The following is a 17,217-nucleotide window of genomic DNA, read 5'->3' on the forward strand; positions in this document are numbered from 1 at the left end:
ACCCTAAACCCTAAACCTCAAACCCTAAAACCCTAAACTCCTAAAACCCTAAAACTCCTAAACCTTAACCCCTAAACCCTAAACCCCTAAACCCTAAAACCCTAAACCCTAAACCCCTAAACCCCTAAACCCTAAACCCTAAACCCTAAACCCTAAACCCTAAAAACCCCTAAACCCTAAACCCTAAACTCCTAAACCCTAAATTTAAACCCTAAAACCCTAAAAAAATTTTAAATTTTAAACCCTTAAATTTAAACCTTAAATTTTAAATTTTAAATTTAAATTTAAATTTTAAATTTAAATTTTAAATTTTAATTTTAAATTTTAAATTTTAAATTTTAAATTTTAAATTTTAAATTTAAATTTAAATTTTAAATTTTAAATTTAAATTTAAATTTTAAATTTAAATTTTAAATTTTAAATTTAAATTATTTAAATTTAAATTTAAATTTTAAATTTTAAATTTAATTAAATTTAAATTTTAAATTTTAAATTTTAAATTTTAAATTTTAAATTTTAAATTTAAATTTTAAATTTTAAATTTTAAATTTAAATTTAAATTTTAAATTTTAAATTTAAAACCCCTAAACCCTAAACCCTAAAATCTAAACCCTAAACCCCACCCTAAACCCTAAACTCCTTAAAACCCTAAACCTCCAAACCCTAAACCCTAAACCCCTAAACCCTAAACCCTAAACCCCAAAACCCTAAACCCTAAAACCCAAAACCCTAAACCCAAAACCCCAAACTCCTAAACCCCTAAACCCTAAACCCCAAAACCCTAAACTCCTAAACCCAAATTGAACCCTAAACCCTAAACTCCTAAACTCTAAATCCCTAAACCCTAAACTCCTAAACCCTAAACCCTAAACCCTAAACTCCTAAACCCTAAACCCTAAACCCTAAAACTCCTAAACTCCTAAAACCCTAAACTCTAAATCCCTAAATCCCTAAAACTCCTAAAAACTCCTAAACCCTAAACCCTAAACCCTAAACCCTAAACCCTAAAACCTCAAACCCTAAACCAAACTCCTAAACTCCTAAACCCTAAACCCTAAAACTCCTAAACCTTAAAACTCAAACCCTAAACCTTAACCCTAAACCCTAAACTCTAAACTCCAAACCCTAAACCCTAAACTTACTCCTAAACCCTAAAACCCTAAACCCTAAACCCCTAAACCTAAATTTAAATTTTAAATTTAAATTTAATTTAAATTTAAATTTTAATTTAATTAAATTAATTTTAAAAATCCTAAAACCCTAAACCCTAAAACCTTGAAACCCTAAATTTTAACCCTAAACCCTAAACCCTAAACCCTAAACTCAAACCCTAAACTCCTAAACTCAAACCCAACCTAAACCCTAAACCCTAAACCCCTAAACTACTAAAACCTAAACCCTAAACCCCAAACCCTAAACCCCTAAAACCCTAAACCCTAAAACCCTAAAACCCTAAACCCCTAAAACCCTAAACCCTAAAACCCTAAAACCCTAAACCCCTAAAACCCTAAACCCTAAAACCCTAAAACCTTTAACCCCTAAAACCTTAACCCTAAACCCTAAACCCTAAACCCTAAACCCTAAACCCTAAACCCTAAAAAACCTCAAAAACCCTAAACCCTAAAAACCCCTAAACCCTAAAACTCCTAAACCCTAAACCCTAAAACCCTAAAACTCCTAAACCCTAAACCCTAAACCCTAAACTCTAAAACTTTAAACCCTAAAACTCTAAACCTAAACTAAAAAACCAAACCACCCAAACTCAAACCCTCAAACTCCTAAAACCCTAAACCCTAAACCCTAAACCCAAACCCTAAACCCTAAAACCCTAAACCCTAAAACCCTAAACCCTAAACCCTAAACCCTAAACCCCAAACCCTAAACTTAAAAACCCTAAACCCTAAACCCTAAACCCTAAACCCTAAACCCTAACCCTAAACCCTAAAACTCCTAAACTCCTAAATTTTAAAATTTAAATTTAAATTTTAAATTTAAATTTTAAATTTTAAATTTTAAATTTAAATTTAAATTTTAAATTTAAATTTAAATTTAAATTTAAATTAATTTAAATTTTAAATTTAAATTTAAATTTTAAATTTTAAATTTAAATTTTAAATTTAAATTTAAATTTTAAATTTTAAATTTTAAATTTTAAATTTTAAATTTAATTTTAAATTTAAATTTTAAATTTTAATTTAATTTAAATTTTAAAATTTTAAATTTAAATTTTAAATTTTTAAATTTTAAATTTTAAATTTAAATTTAAATTTTAAATTTAAATTTTAAATTTTAAATTTAAATTTAAATTTTAAATTTTAAATTTAAATTTAAATTTAAATTTAAATTTTAAATTTAAATTTTAAATTTTAAATTTAAATTTTAATTTAAATTTAAATTTTAAATTTTAAATTTAAATTTTAAATTTTAAATTTAAATTTTAAAACTTTAAACCTCTAAATTTAAAATTTTAAATTTAAATTTAAATTTAAATTTTAAATTTTAAATTTAAATTTAAATTTAAAATTTAAAATTTAAATTTAAATTTAAATTTAATTTAAATTTTAATTTAAACTCTAAACCCTAAAACTCCTAACTCAAACCCTAAAAACCCTAAACTCTAAACCCTAAACCCTAAACTCCTAAAACCCTAAACCCTAAACTCAAACCCTACCCAAACCCTAAACCCTAAACCCTAAAACCCTAAACTCCTAAACTCCTAAACCTCAAAACCCCAAACTCTAAACCCTAAACTCCTAAAACCTAAACCCTAAACCCTAAACCCTAAACCCAAACCTCAAACCCTAAACTCCTAAACCCTAAAAACCCTAAAACCCTAAAACTCCTAAACCCTAAACCCTAAAACCCTAAACCCTAAAACCCTAAACTCCTAACCTAAACCCTAAATTTAAATTTAAATTTTAAATTTTAAATTTAAATTTTAAATTTTAAATTTAAATTTAAATTTTAAATTTAAATTTTAAATTTTAAATTTAAATTTAAATTTAATTTAAATTTAAATTTAAATTTTAATTTTAAATTTAAATTTTAAATTTAAATTAAATTTAAATTTTAAATTTTAAATTTTAAATTTTAAATTTTAAATTTTAAATTTTAAATTTTAAATTTAAATTTAAATTTTAAATTTTAAATTTTAAATTTTAAACCCTAAAATCCCAATTTAAAACCCCTAAACTCTAAACCCTAAACCCTAAACCCTAAACTCAAACTTAAAACCCTAAACTCTAAACCCTAAACTCCTAAAAAACCCTAAATCCCTAAACTCAAAACCCTAAAAACCCTAAACCCTAAACCCCAACCCTAAACCCTAAAACCCTAAACTCCTAAAAACCCTAAACCCTAAACCTAAACCCTAAACCCTAAAACCCTAAACCCCAAAACCCTAAACCCTAAACCCTAAAACCCTAAACCCTAAAACTCAAAACCCTAAAACCCTAAACCCAAAAACCCTAAACCCTAACCCTAAAACCCTAAACCCTAAACTCCTAAACCCTAAACCCTAAACCCTAAATTAAATTTTAAATTTAAATTTAAATTAAATTTAAAATTTAAAATTTTAAATTTAATTTAAATTTAAAATTTAAAATTTAAATTTTAAATTAATTTTAAATTTAAAATTTAAATTTTAAATTTAAATTTAAATTTTAAATTTTAAATTTTAAACCCTAATAAATCCCTAAACCCTAAATTTTAAACTCAAATTTAAACCCTAAACCCTAAACCCAACTCTAACCCTAAACCTTAAACCTAAACCTAAAATCCTAAACCCTAAAACCCTAAATAAACCCTAAACCCTAAAACCCTAAAACCTAAACCCTAAAACCCCTAAACCCTAAACTCCTAAAACCCTAAACCCTAAACCCTAAAACCCTAAACTCCTAAAATCCCAAACTCCTAAAACCTAAACCCTAAACCCTAACCTAAAACCCGACACCCTAAACCCCAAACCCTACACCCTAAACCCTAAACTCTAAAACCCTAAACCCTAAACCCTAAAAACCCCAAACCCTAAAACCCTAAACCCTAAACCCTAAACCCTAAAACCCAAACCCTAAACTCCTAAACCTAAAAACCCTAAATTTTAAATTTTAAATTTAAATTTTAAATTTAAATTTAAATTTTAAATTTTAAATTTAAATTTTAAATTTAAATTTAAATTAAATTTTAAATTTTAAATTTAAATTTAAATTTTAAATTTTAAATTTAAATTTTAAATTTAAATTTAAATTTTAAATTTAAATTCTAAATTTTAAATTTTAAATTTTAAATTTAAATTTTAAATTAAATTTAAATTTAAATTTAAATTTAAATTTAAATTTTAAATTAAATTTTAAATTTAAATTTTAAATTTAAATTTTAAATTTAAATTTTAAATTTAAATTTTAAATTTTAAATTTTAAATTTTAAATTTAAATTTTAAATTTTAAATTTAAATTTTAAATTTTAAATTTAAATTTAAATTTTAAATTTAAATTTTAAATTTAAATTTTAAATTTTAAATTTTAAATTTAAATTTTAAATTTAAATTTAAATTTTAAATTTAAATTTTAAATTTTAATTTAAATTTAAATTTTAAATTTAAATTTTAAATTTAATTTAAATTTTAAATTTTAAATTTAAATTTTAAATTTTAAATTTTAAATTTAAATTTAAATTTTAAATTTTAAATTTTAAATTTAAATTTTAAATTTTAAATTTAAAATTAAATTTAAATTTAAATTTAAATTAAATTAAATTTTAATTTAAAATTTTAAATTTAAATTTAAATTTTAAATTTAAACCCTAAATTTTAAATTTAAATTTAAATTTAAATTTTAAATTTTAAATTTAAATTTTAAATTTAAATTTTAAATTTTAAATTTTAAATTTAAATTCTAAATTTTAAACCCTAAACCCTAAAATTTAAACTCCTAAATTTTAAATTTTAAATTTTAAATTTAAATTTAAATTTTAAATTTTAAATTTTAAATTTAAATTTAAATTTAAATTTAAATTTTAAAATTTTAAATTTAAATTTAAATTTTAAATTTAAATTTTAAATTTAAATTTAAATTTAAATTTAAATTTTAATTAAATTTTAATTTAAATTTAATTTAAATTAATTTTAAATTTAATTGAATTTAAATTTAATTTGAATTGAAATTTTAATTTAAATTGAATTGAATTTAAATTTGAATTTGAATTTGAATTTTTGAAATTTAAACTCAAAACCCTAAACTCCTAAACCCTAAACTCTAAAAACTAAACCCTAAACCCTAAAACCCTAAATTAAATTTAAACCCTAAACCTTAAACCCTAAACTTTAAACTCAAACTCAAACCCAAACTTAAACCCTAAACTTTAAACCCTAAATTTTAAACTTAAATCCCTAAATTAAACTCCTAAACCCTAAACCCTAAAACTTAAACCCTAAACCCTAAAAATTTTAAACTCCTAAACCCTTAAATTTAAATTTTAAATTCCCTAAATTTAAATTTTAAATTTTAAATTTAAATTTTAAATTTAAATTTAAATTTTAAATTTAAATTTTAAATTTTAAATTTAAATTTTAAATTTAAATTTAAATTTAAATTTTAAATTTTAAATTAAAATTTAAATTTAAATTTAAATTTAAATTTTAAATTTTAAATTTAAATTTAAATTTAAATTTTAAATTTAAATTTTAAATTTAATTTAAATTTAAATTTAAATTTTAAATTTTAAATTTAAATTTAAATTTAAATTTTAAATTTAAATTTAAATTTAAATTTAAATTTAAATTTAAATTTTAAATTTTAAATTTTAAATTTAAATTTTAAATTTTAAATTTTAAATTTAAATTTTAAATTAAATTTTAAATTTTAAATTTTAAATTAAAATTTTAAATTAAATTTAAATTTTAAATTTAAATTTTAAATTTTAAATTTAAATTTAAATTTAAATTTAAATTTAAATTAAATTTTAAATTTTAAATTTTAAATTTTAAATTTAAATTTTAAATTTTAAATTTTAAATTTAAATTTTAAATTTAAATTTTAAATTTTAAATTAAATTTAAATTTTAAATTTAAATTTTAAATTTTAAATTTTAAATTCTAAATTTTAAATTTAAATTTTAAAACTTTAAATTCTTAAATTTTAAATTTTAAATTTTAAATTTAAATTTAAATTTAAATTTTAAATTTAAACTTTAAATTTTAAATTTTAAAATTTAAATTTTAAATTTTAAATTTTAAATTTTAAATTTAAATTTTAAATTTAAATTTAAATTTAAATTTTAAATTAAATTTAAATTTAAATTTTAAATTTAATCTAAATTTTAAATTTCAAACCCTAAACTCAAACCCTAAACCCTAAATTAAAACCTAAATTTTAAATTTAAATTTTAAATTTTAAATTTAACTTTAAATTAAATTTTAAATTTAAATTTTAAATTTTAAACCCTAAAACCCTAAATTTTAAACCCTAAACCCTAAACTCCTAAACTCAAACCCTAAATTTTAAACCCTAAACCCTAAAACCCTAACCCTAAACCCTAAACTCAAAACCCTAAACCCTAAACCCTAAACTCAAAAACCCTAAAAACCCTAAACCCTAAAAACTCAAACCCTAAAACCCTAAACCCTAAACCCTAAAACCCTAAACTCCTAAACTCAAACTAAACCCTAAACCCTAAACTAAACCCAAACCCTAAACCCTAAACCTAAACTCCTAAAAACCCTAAACTCCTAAACCCTAAACCCTAAACCCTAAACCCTAAACCCTAAACCCTAAACTCCTTAAATTTAAATAAATTTAAATTTAAAATTTTAAATTTTAAATTTAAATTTTAAATTTAAATTTTAAATTTTAAATTTAAATTTAAATTTTAAATTTAAATTTAAATTTAAATTTTAAATTTAAATTTAAATTTTAAATAAACTTAAATTTAAATTTAAATTTTAAATTTTAAATTTAAATTTTAAATTTTAAATTTGAAATTTAAATTTTAAATTTAAATTTTAAATTTAAATTTTAAATTTAAATTTTTAAATTTTAAATTTTAAATTTAAATTTTAAATTTAAATTTTAAATTTTAAATTTTAAATTTAAATTTAAATTTTAAATTTTAAATTTTAAATTTAAATTTTAAATTTTAAATTTTAAATTTAAATTTAAAATTTAAATTTAAATTTAAATTTAAATTTAAATTTTAAATTTAAATTTTAAATTTTAAATTTTAAATTTAAATTTAAATTTTAAATTTTAATTAAATTTTAAATTTTAAATTTAAATTAATTTAAATTTAAATTTTAAATTTTAAATTTAAATTTAAATTTTAAATTTTAAATTTTAATTTTAAATTTAAATTTAAATTTTAAATTTGAATTTAAATTTAATTTTAAATTTTAAATTTTAAATTTAAACTTTAAATTTTAAATTTAAATTTTAAATTTTAAATTTAAATTTAAATTTAAATTTAAATTTTAAATTTAAATTTTAAATTTAAATTTAAATTTAAATTTAAATTTAAATTTTAAATTTTAAATTTAAATTTTAAATTTAAATTTAAATTTTAATTTAAATTTTAAATTTAATTAAATTTTAAATTTGAAATTTTAAACTCTAAAACCCTAAACCTTAAACTCTAAACCCTAAACCCTAAACCCTAAACCCTAAACTCAAACCCTAAACCCTAAACCCTAAACTCAAACCCTAAAACTCAAACCCTAAACCCTAAAAACTCCTAAAACCCTAAAAACCCTAAACCCTAAACCCAAACCCTAAAACCCTAAACCCTAAACTCCTAAACCCTAAAACCTAAACCCTAAACCCTAAACCCTAAACTCCTAAAACCCTAAACCCTAAACCCTAAACTCCTAAACCCTAAACCCTAAACCCTAAACTAAACTCCTAAACCCTAAATCCTAAATTTAAATTTAAATTTTAAATTTAAATTTTAAATTTAAATTTTAAATTAAATTTTAAATTTTAAATTTAAATTTTAAATTTAAATTTTAAATTTAAATTTAAATTTAAATTTTAAATTTAAATTTTAAATTTAAATTTTAAATTTTAAATTTAAATTTAAATTTTAAATTTTAAATTTTAAATTTAAATTTTAAATTTTAAATTTAAATTTAAATTTTAAATTTAAATTTAAATTTAAACTTAAATTTAAATTTAAATTAAATTTTAAATTTAAATTTTAAATTTAAATAAATTTAAATTTAAATTTAACCCTAAATTAAATTTAACCCTAAAACCCTAAACCCTAAACCCTAAACCCTAAATCCCTAAAAACCTTAAACCCTAAACCCTAAACTCCTAAACCCTAAACCCTAAACCCTAAACCCTCAAACTCCAAACCTAAACTCCTAAACCTAAACCCTAAACCCTAAAACCCTAAACCCTAAATCCCTAAAACCCCAAACTTAACCCAACTCCAAACCCTAAAACTCCTAAACCCTAAAACCCTCCCTAAAACTCCTAAACCCTAAACCCTAAAAACCCTAAAACTCCAAACCCTAAAACCCTAAACCCAAACCCTAAACTCTAAACCCTAAACCTAACCCTAAACTCCTAAACTCTAAACCCTAAAACCCTAAACCCTAAACCCTAAACTCAAACCTCAAAACTCAAACCCTAAACCCCAAACTCCAAACCCAACCCCAAACCCCAAACCCCAACCCTAAACCTCAAACCCCAAACTCAAACCCTAAACCCTAAACCCCAACCCCAACCCCAAACCCAAACCCTAAAACCCTAAAAACCCTAAAACCCTAAACCCAAAACCCTAAACTCCTAAACCCTAAAACCCTAAACTCCTAAACCCTAAAACCCTAAACCCTAAACCCTAAACCCTAAAAACTTTAAACCCTTAAAACCCTTAAACCCTAAATTTTAAACTCAAATTTAAATTAAATTTAAATTTTAAATTTTAAATTAAATTTAAATTTAAATTTAAATTTAAATTTAAATTTTAAATTTAAATTAAACCTTAAACTTAAACCTTAAATTCTAAAACCCTAAACTCAAAACTCTAAACCCTAAACCCTAAAACTCCTAAACCTAAATCCCTAAACCCTAAATCCCTAAACTAAACCCTAAACTCAAACTCCTAAATTTAAATTTTAAATTTAAATTTTAAATTTAAATTTTAAATTAAATTTTAAATTTTAAATTTAATTTTAAATTTTAAATTTTAAATTTTAAATTTAAATTTTAAATTTTAAATTTTAAATTTTAAATTTTAAATTTTAAATTTTAAATTTTAAATTTTAATTTAAATTTTAAATTAAATTTTAAATTTAAATTTAAATTTTAAATTTAAATTTAAATTTAAATTTTTAAAATTTTAAATTTAAATTTTAAATTTTAAATTTTAAATTTTAATTAATTTAAATTTTTAAATTTAAACTTTAAATTAAATTTTAAATTTAAATTTAAATTTTAAATTTTAAATTTTAAATTTAAATTTTAAATTTTAAATTTTAAATTTTAAATTTTAAATTTTAAATTTAAATTTAAACCAAATTTAAATTTAAATTTTAAATTTTAAATTTAAATTTTAAATTTAAATTTTAAATTTTAAATTTTAAACCCTAAAACCCTAAACCTAAACTCAACCCTAAACCCTAAAACCCCTAAACTCCTAAACCCTAAACTCCTAAACTCAAACCCCAAAACTCCTAAACCCTAAACCCTAAAACTCCTAAAACCCCTAAAACCCTAAACCCTAACCCTCAAAACTCCTAAAACTCAAACTAAAACCCTAAACCCTAAACCCTAAACCCTAAACTCAAACCCAAACTCCTAAACCCAAAACCCTAAACCCTAAACTCCTAAACCCTAAACCCTAAACCCTAAACCCTAAACCTAAAACCCTAAACCTAAAACCCTAAACTCCTAAACCCTAAATTAAATTCTAAATTTAAATTTTAAATTTAAATTTAAATTTAAATTTAAATTTAAATTTTAAATTTTAAATTTAAATTTTAAATTTTAAATTTTTAAATTTTAAATTTAAATTTTAAATTTAAATTTAAATTTTAAATTTAAATTTAAATTTAAATTAAATTTTAAATTTTAAATTTAAATTTTAAATTTTAAATTTTAAATTTTAAATTTTAAATTTTAAATTTTAAATTTAAATTTAAATTTTAAATTTGAAATTTTAAATTTTAATTTTAAACTCAAACCCTAAACCCTAAACCCTAAAACCTTAAACTCAAACCCTAAACCCTAAAACCCTAAACCCTAAAACCCTAAACTCCAACTTAAAACCCTAAACTCCAACTCCAACCCTAAACCCAAACTCCAAACCCTAAACTCCTAAAACCCTAAACTCCTAAACCCTAAACCCAAACCCAACTCCTAAAAACCCTAAAACCCTAAACCCTAAACCCTAAATCCCTAAAACCAACCCCAAACCTCCTAACCCTAAACCCTAAACCCAAAACCCAAAACCCTAAACCCAAAACTAAACCCTAAACTCAAACTAAACCCTAAACCCCAAAACCCTAAAACCCCTAAACCCTAAACTCCTAAACCCTAAATTTTAAATTTAAATTTTAAATTTTAAATTTAAATTTTAAATTTAAATTTTAAATTTTAAATTTTAAATTTTAAATTTAAATTTTAAATTTTAAATTTAAATTTTAAATTTAAATTTATTTAAATTTTAATTTAAATTTAAATTTTAAATTTAATTTAAATTTAAATTTTAATTTAAATTTTAAATTTAAATTTTAAATTTAAATTTTAAATAAATTTAAATTTTAAATTTTAAATTTTAAATTTTAAATTTAAATTTTAAATTAAATTTTAAATTTAAATTTTAAATTTTAAATTTTAAATTCCTAAAACCCTAAACCCCTAAACCCTAAATAAACCCTAAACCCTAAAATTTTAAATTTCTAATTTAAATTTAAATTTAAATTTTAAATTTTAAATCTAAATTTTAAAATTTTAAATTTTAAAATTTTAAATTTTAAATTTTAAAATTTAAATTTAAATTTTAAATTTAAATTTTAAATTTAAATTAAATTTTAAATTTAAATTTAAATTTTAAATTTAAATTTTAAATTTTAAATTTTAAATTTAAATTTAAAATTTAAATTTTAAATTTTAAATTTAAATTTTAAATTTTAAATTTTAAATTTAAATTTTAAATTTTAAAAATTTAAATTTTAAATTTAAATTTTAAATTTAAATTTAAATTTTAAATTTAAATTTAAATTTAAATTTTAAATTTAAATTTTAAATTTTAAATTTTAAATTTAAATTTTAAATTTTAAATTTAAATTTTAAATTTAAATTTAAATTTAAATTTTAAATTTTAAATTTTAAATTTAAATTTTAAATTTTAAATTTTAAATTAAATTTAAATTTTAAATTTTAAATTTTAAATTTTAAATTTTAAATTTTAAATTTAAATTAAATTTAAACTTTAAACCCTAAACCCTAAAATCCAAAACCCTAAAACTCCAAACCCTAAACCCTAAACTCAAAAACCCTAAACTAAAAACCCTAAAAACCTCCTAAACCCTAAACCCTAAACCCCAACCCTAAAACCCTAAACCCTAAACCTAAACCCTAAACCCTAAACTTAAACCCTAAATTTAAATTTAAATCCTAAACCTCTAAACCCTAAACCCTAAACCCCTAAACCCTAAACCCTCAAACTCAAACCCAACCCTAAACTTAAACCCTAAAACTCCTAAACCCTAAACCCTAAAACTCCTAAACCCTAAACCCTAAAACTCCTAAACTCAAACTAAAACCCTAAAACCCTAAACCCAAACCCTAAACCCTAAACCCTAAAACCCTAAACCCTAAACTCCTAAAACCCTAAACCCTAAACCCTAAACTAAACCCTAAACTCTAAACCCTAAAACCCTAAACCCTAAAACTCCTAAAACCCTAAACCCTAAACCCTAAACCCTAAAACCCTAAAACCCTTTAAAACTTTAAATTAAATTTAAATTTTAAATTTAAATTTTAAATTTTAAATTTTAAATTAAAATTTAAATTTAATTTTAAATTTAAATTTTAAATTTTAAATTTTAAATTTAAATTTTAAATTTTAAATTTAAATTTAAATTTTAAATTTTAAATTTAAATTTTAAATTTTAAATTTAAATTTTAATTTAAATTTAAATTTTAAATTTAAATTTAAATTTTTAAATTTTAAATTTTAAATTTTAAATTTTAAACTCAAACTTAAACCCAACCCTAAACCTCAAACTCAAATTTTAAACTTAAACTTTAACTCTAAACCCTAACCCTAAACCCTAACCCTAAACTTTAAACCCTAAACCCAAAACCCTAAACTCCTAAACCCTAAAACCTCAAACCCTAAACTCCTCAAACCCTAAACTCAAACTCCTAAAAACTCCTAAACCCTAAACCTAAAACTCCCAACCCTAAACCCTAAAACCCTAAACCCAACCCAAACCCTAAAACCCAACTCCAAACTCTAAACCCTAAACCCTAAACTCAAACCCTAAACCCTAACCCAAACCTAAACCCTAAACCCTAAACCCTAAACCCTAAAACTCCTAAACCCTAAAACCCTAAACTTAAACTCCTAAACCCTAAACCCTAAAACTCCTAAAACTTAAACTCCTAAACCCTAAACTCCTAAATTTAAACTCAAACCTTAAACTTTTAAACTCCTAAATTTAAACTTTAAATTTAAATTTAAACCCTAAACCCTAAATTTTAAACCCTAAACCCTAAACCCTAAATTTTAAATTTTAAATTCTAAACCCTAAATTTTAAATTTAAATTAAACCTTAAACCCTAAAACCCTAAACCCTAAACTCAAACCCTAAACCCTAAACCCAAAAACCCTAAACTTTAAAACCCTAAACCCTAAATTTTAACCCTAAACCCTAAACCCTAAACCCCAAACTCAAAACTCCTAAACCCTAAACCTAAACCCTAAACCCTAAACCCCAAACCCTAAACCTAAACTCCTAAACTCAAACTCCTAAACCTAAAAACCCTAAAACCCTAAACCCTAAAAACTCTAAACTCCTAAAACTCCTAAACCCTAAACCTAAACCCTAAAACCCTAAACCCAAAACCCTAAACCCTAAACCCTAAACCCTCAACCTAAAACCTAAACCCTAAACCCTAAACCCTAAACCCTAAACCCTAAACTTAAATTTTAAACCCTAAATTTTAAATTTTAAATTTTAAATTTAAATTTTAAATTTTAAATTTAAATTTAAATTTAAATTTTAAATTTTAAATTTTTTAAATTTTAAATTTAAATTTAAATTTAAATTTAAATTTAAATAAATTTAAATTTAAATTTAAATTTAAATTTAAATTTTAAATTTTAAATTTTAAATTTAAATTTTAAATTTAAATTTTAAATTTTAAATTTAAATTTTAAATTTAAATTTAAATCTTTAAATTTAAATTTTAAATTTTAAATTTTAAATTAAATTTAAATAAATTTTAAACTCCTAAACCCTAAACCCTAAACTCCTAAATCTAAACCCTAAACCCTAACTCAAACCCTAAACCCTAAACCCTAAACTCCTAAATAAACCCTAAACCCTAAACCTAAAACCCTAAACTTTAACCCTTAAAATCCCTAAACCCTAAACCCTAAACCTCAAACCCTAAATTCTAAACTCCTAAAACCCTAAAACCTTAAACCCTAAACCCTAAACCCTAAACCCTAAAACCCTAAACTCCTAAACCCTAACTCCTAAACCCTAAAACCCTAAAACCCTAAATTCCTAAAACCCTAAACCTCAAACCCTAAACTCCTAAAACCCTAAAACCCAAACCCAAACCCTAAACTCAAACCCTAAAACTCCAATTAAACCCTAAACCCTAAACTAAACCCTAAATTTTAAATTCAAACCCTAAACCCTAAACCCAAAACTTAAACTTAAATTCCTAAATTTTAAACCCAAAACTTAAACTCAAAAACTCTAAACCTTAAACTCAAAACTCAAACTCCTAAACTCAAACCCTAAACTCCTAAACCCTAAACCCCAAACTCAAACCTCAAACTTAAACTCTAACCCAAACCTCAAACCCTAAAACCCTAAAAACTCAAACCCTAAACTCCCTAAACCCTAAACTCCTAAACCTAAACCCTAAAAACCCTAAACTCCTAAAACCCTAAACCCTAAACTCTAAACTCCTAAACCTCAACTAAACCCTAAACCCTAAACCCTAAACTCTAAACCCTAAACTTTAAACTCAAAACCCAACCCTAACCCTAAACCCTAAACTCTAAAACCCTAAACTCAAACCCTAAACTCCTAAATCCCTAAACTCTAAACCCTAAACCCTAAACTCTAAAACCCTAAACCCTAAAACCCTAAACCCTAAACCCTAACTCAAACCCTAAAACTCCTAAACCTAAACCCTAAACCCTAAACCCTAAAACCCTAAAACCCCAAACTCCAACCCTAAACCCTAAACCTAAACCTAAACCCTAAAACCCTAAACCCTAAACCCTAAACCCTAAACTCCTAAACCCTAAACCCTAAAAACCCTAAACCCTAACCTAAAACCTAAACCCTAAACCCTAAACCCTAAACCCTAAACCCTAAACTCAAACCCTAAACCCTAAATTTAAATTTTAAATTTTAAAATTTTAAACCTAATTTAAACCCTAAATTTAAATTCCTAAAATTTAAATTTAACCCTAAACTCCAAACCCTAAATTTTAAATTTTAAATTTTAAATTTTAAATTTAAACCCTAAATTTAAACCCTAAACCCCAAACCCTAAATTTAAATTTAAATTTTAAATTTAAATTTTAAATTTTAAATTTTAAATTTAAATTTTAAATTAAATTTTAAATTTTAAATTTTAAATTTTAAATTTAAATTTTAAATTTTAAATTTTAAATTTAAATTTTAAATTTAAATTTAAATTTAAATTAAATTTTAAATTTTAAATTTAAATTTAAACTTAAATTTTAAATTTAAATTTAAAACCCTAAACTCCTAAAAACCCTAAATTCCTAAACCCTAAACCCTAAACCCTAAACTCCTAAAACCCTAAAACCCTAAACCCTAAACCCTTAAATTTTAAACCCTAAACCCTAAACTCCTAAACCCTAAACCCTAAATCTAAACCCTAAAACCCTAAAACCCTAAACCCTAAACCCTAAAACCCTAAACTCCTAAAACTTAAACCCTAAACCCTAAACCCTAAAACCCTAAACCCTAAACCTAAATTTTAAATTTAAACCCTAAATTTTAAATTTTAAATTTAAATTAAATTTAAACCCTAAATTTTAAATTAAATTTTAAATTTAAACCCTAAACCCTAAATTTTAAATTTTAAATTTAAATTTTAAATTTTAAATTTAAACCCTAAATTTAAATTTTAAATTTAAATTTTAAATTTTAAATTTTAAATTTTAAATTTAAAATTTTAAATTTAAACCCTAAATTTTAAACCCTAAACCCTAAACTAAACCCTAAACTTAAACCCTAAATCCCTAAATTTAAAAACCTTTAAATCTCCAAACTCAAACCCTAAAACTCAAACCCTAAACCCTAAACCCTAAACCCTAAACCCTAAACTCAAACCCTAAACCCTAAACCCTAAACCCTAAACCCTAAAACCCTAAACCCTAAACCCCAAACCCTAAACCCTAAAACCCTAAACTTTAAACCTCAAACCCTAAAACCCTAAACCCTAACCCTAAACCCTAAACCCTAAACCCTAAACTCCTAAACCCTAAAACCCTAAACCCTAAACCCTAAACCCTAAAAATTTTAAATTTTAATTTAAATTTTAAATTTAAATTTTAAATTTAAATTAAATTTAAATTTAAATTTTAAATTTTAAATTTTAAATTTAAATTTAAATTTAAATTTAAATTTTAAATTTAAATTTAAATTTTAAATTTAATAAATTTAAATTTTAAATTTAATTTAAATTTTTAAATTTTAAATTTTAAATTTAAATTTAAATTTAAACCCTAAATTTTAAATTTAAATTAAATTAAATTTTAAATTTTAAACCCTAAAACCCTAAACTAAACCCTAAACTTAAACCCTAAACCCTAAACCCAAACCCTAAACCCTAAACCCTAAACCCTAAAACCCTAAACCCTAAACTCAAACCCTAAAACTCAAAACCCTAAACCCTAAACCCTAAAAACCCTAAACTCAAACCCTAAACCCTAAACCCTAAAAACCCTAAACCCTAAACCCTAAAACCCTAAACCCTAAACCCTAAACTCAAACCCTAAACCCTAAACCCTAAACCCTAAACTCCTAAACCCTAAACTCCTAAACCCTAAAACCCTAAACCCTAAACCCTAAACTCCTAAACCCTAAACCCTAAATCCAAACCCTAAACTCCTAAACCCTAAATTTATTTAAACCCTAAATTTTAAATTTTAATTTTAAATTTAAATTTAAATTTAAATTTTAAATTTAAATTTAAATTTTAAATTTAAATTTTAAATTTAAATTTTAAATTTAAATTTAAATTTTAAATTTAAATTTTAAATTTAAATTTTAAATTTTAAATTTTAAATTTAAATTTTAAATTTAAATTTTAAATTTTAAATTTAAATTTTAAATTTTAAATTTAAATTTTAAATTTTAAATTTTAAATTTTAAATTTAAATTTTAAATTTTAAATTCCTAAATTTTAAATTTAAATTTAAATTTTAAATTTTAAATTTTAAATTTACTTTAAATTTTAAATTTAAATTAAATTTAAATTTAAATTTAAATTTAAATTTAAATTTTAAATTTTAAATTTTAAATTTTAAATTTTAAATTTAAATTCCTAAAAACCCCAAACCCTAAACCCCTAAACTCAAACCCCAAACCCTAAACCCTAAACCTCAAACCCTAAACCCTAAAACCCTAAACCTCAAACTCCTAAACCCTAAACTCCTAAACCCTAAACCCTAAACCCTAAAACCCTAAAACCCTAAACCCTAAACTCCTAAACCCTAAAACCCTAAACCCTAAATTTAAATTAAAACCCTAAACTCCTAAATTTAAATTTTAAATTTAAATTTTAAATTTAAATTTAAATTTTAAATTTAAATTTAAATTTAAATTTTAAATTTTAAATTTAAATTTTAAATTTTAAATTTAAATTTAAATTTAAATTTTAAATTTAAATTTTAAATTTAAATTTAAATTTTAAATTTAAATTTAAATTTTAAATTTTAAATTTTAAATTTAAATTTTAAATTTAAATTTAAATTTAAATTTTAAATTTAAAT

Source organism: Wolffia australiana, chromosome 15, assembly GCF_029677425.1.
Source record: "Wolffia australiana isolate 7733 chromosome 15, ASM2967742v1".
In the NCBI taxonomy this organism is placed as follows: Eukaryota; Viridiplantae; Streptophyta; class Magnoliopsida; order Alismatales; family Araceae; genus Wolffia; species Wolffia australiana.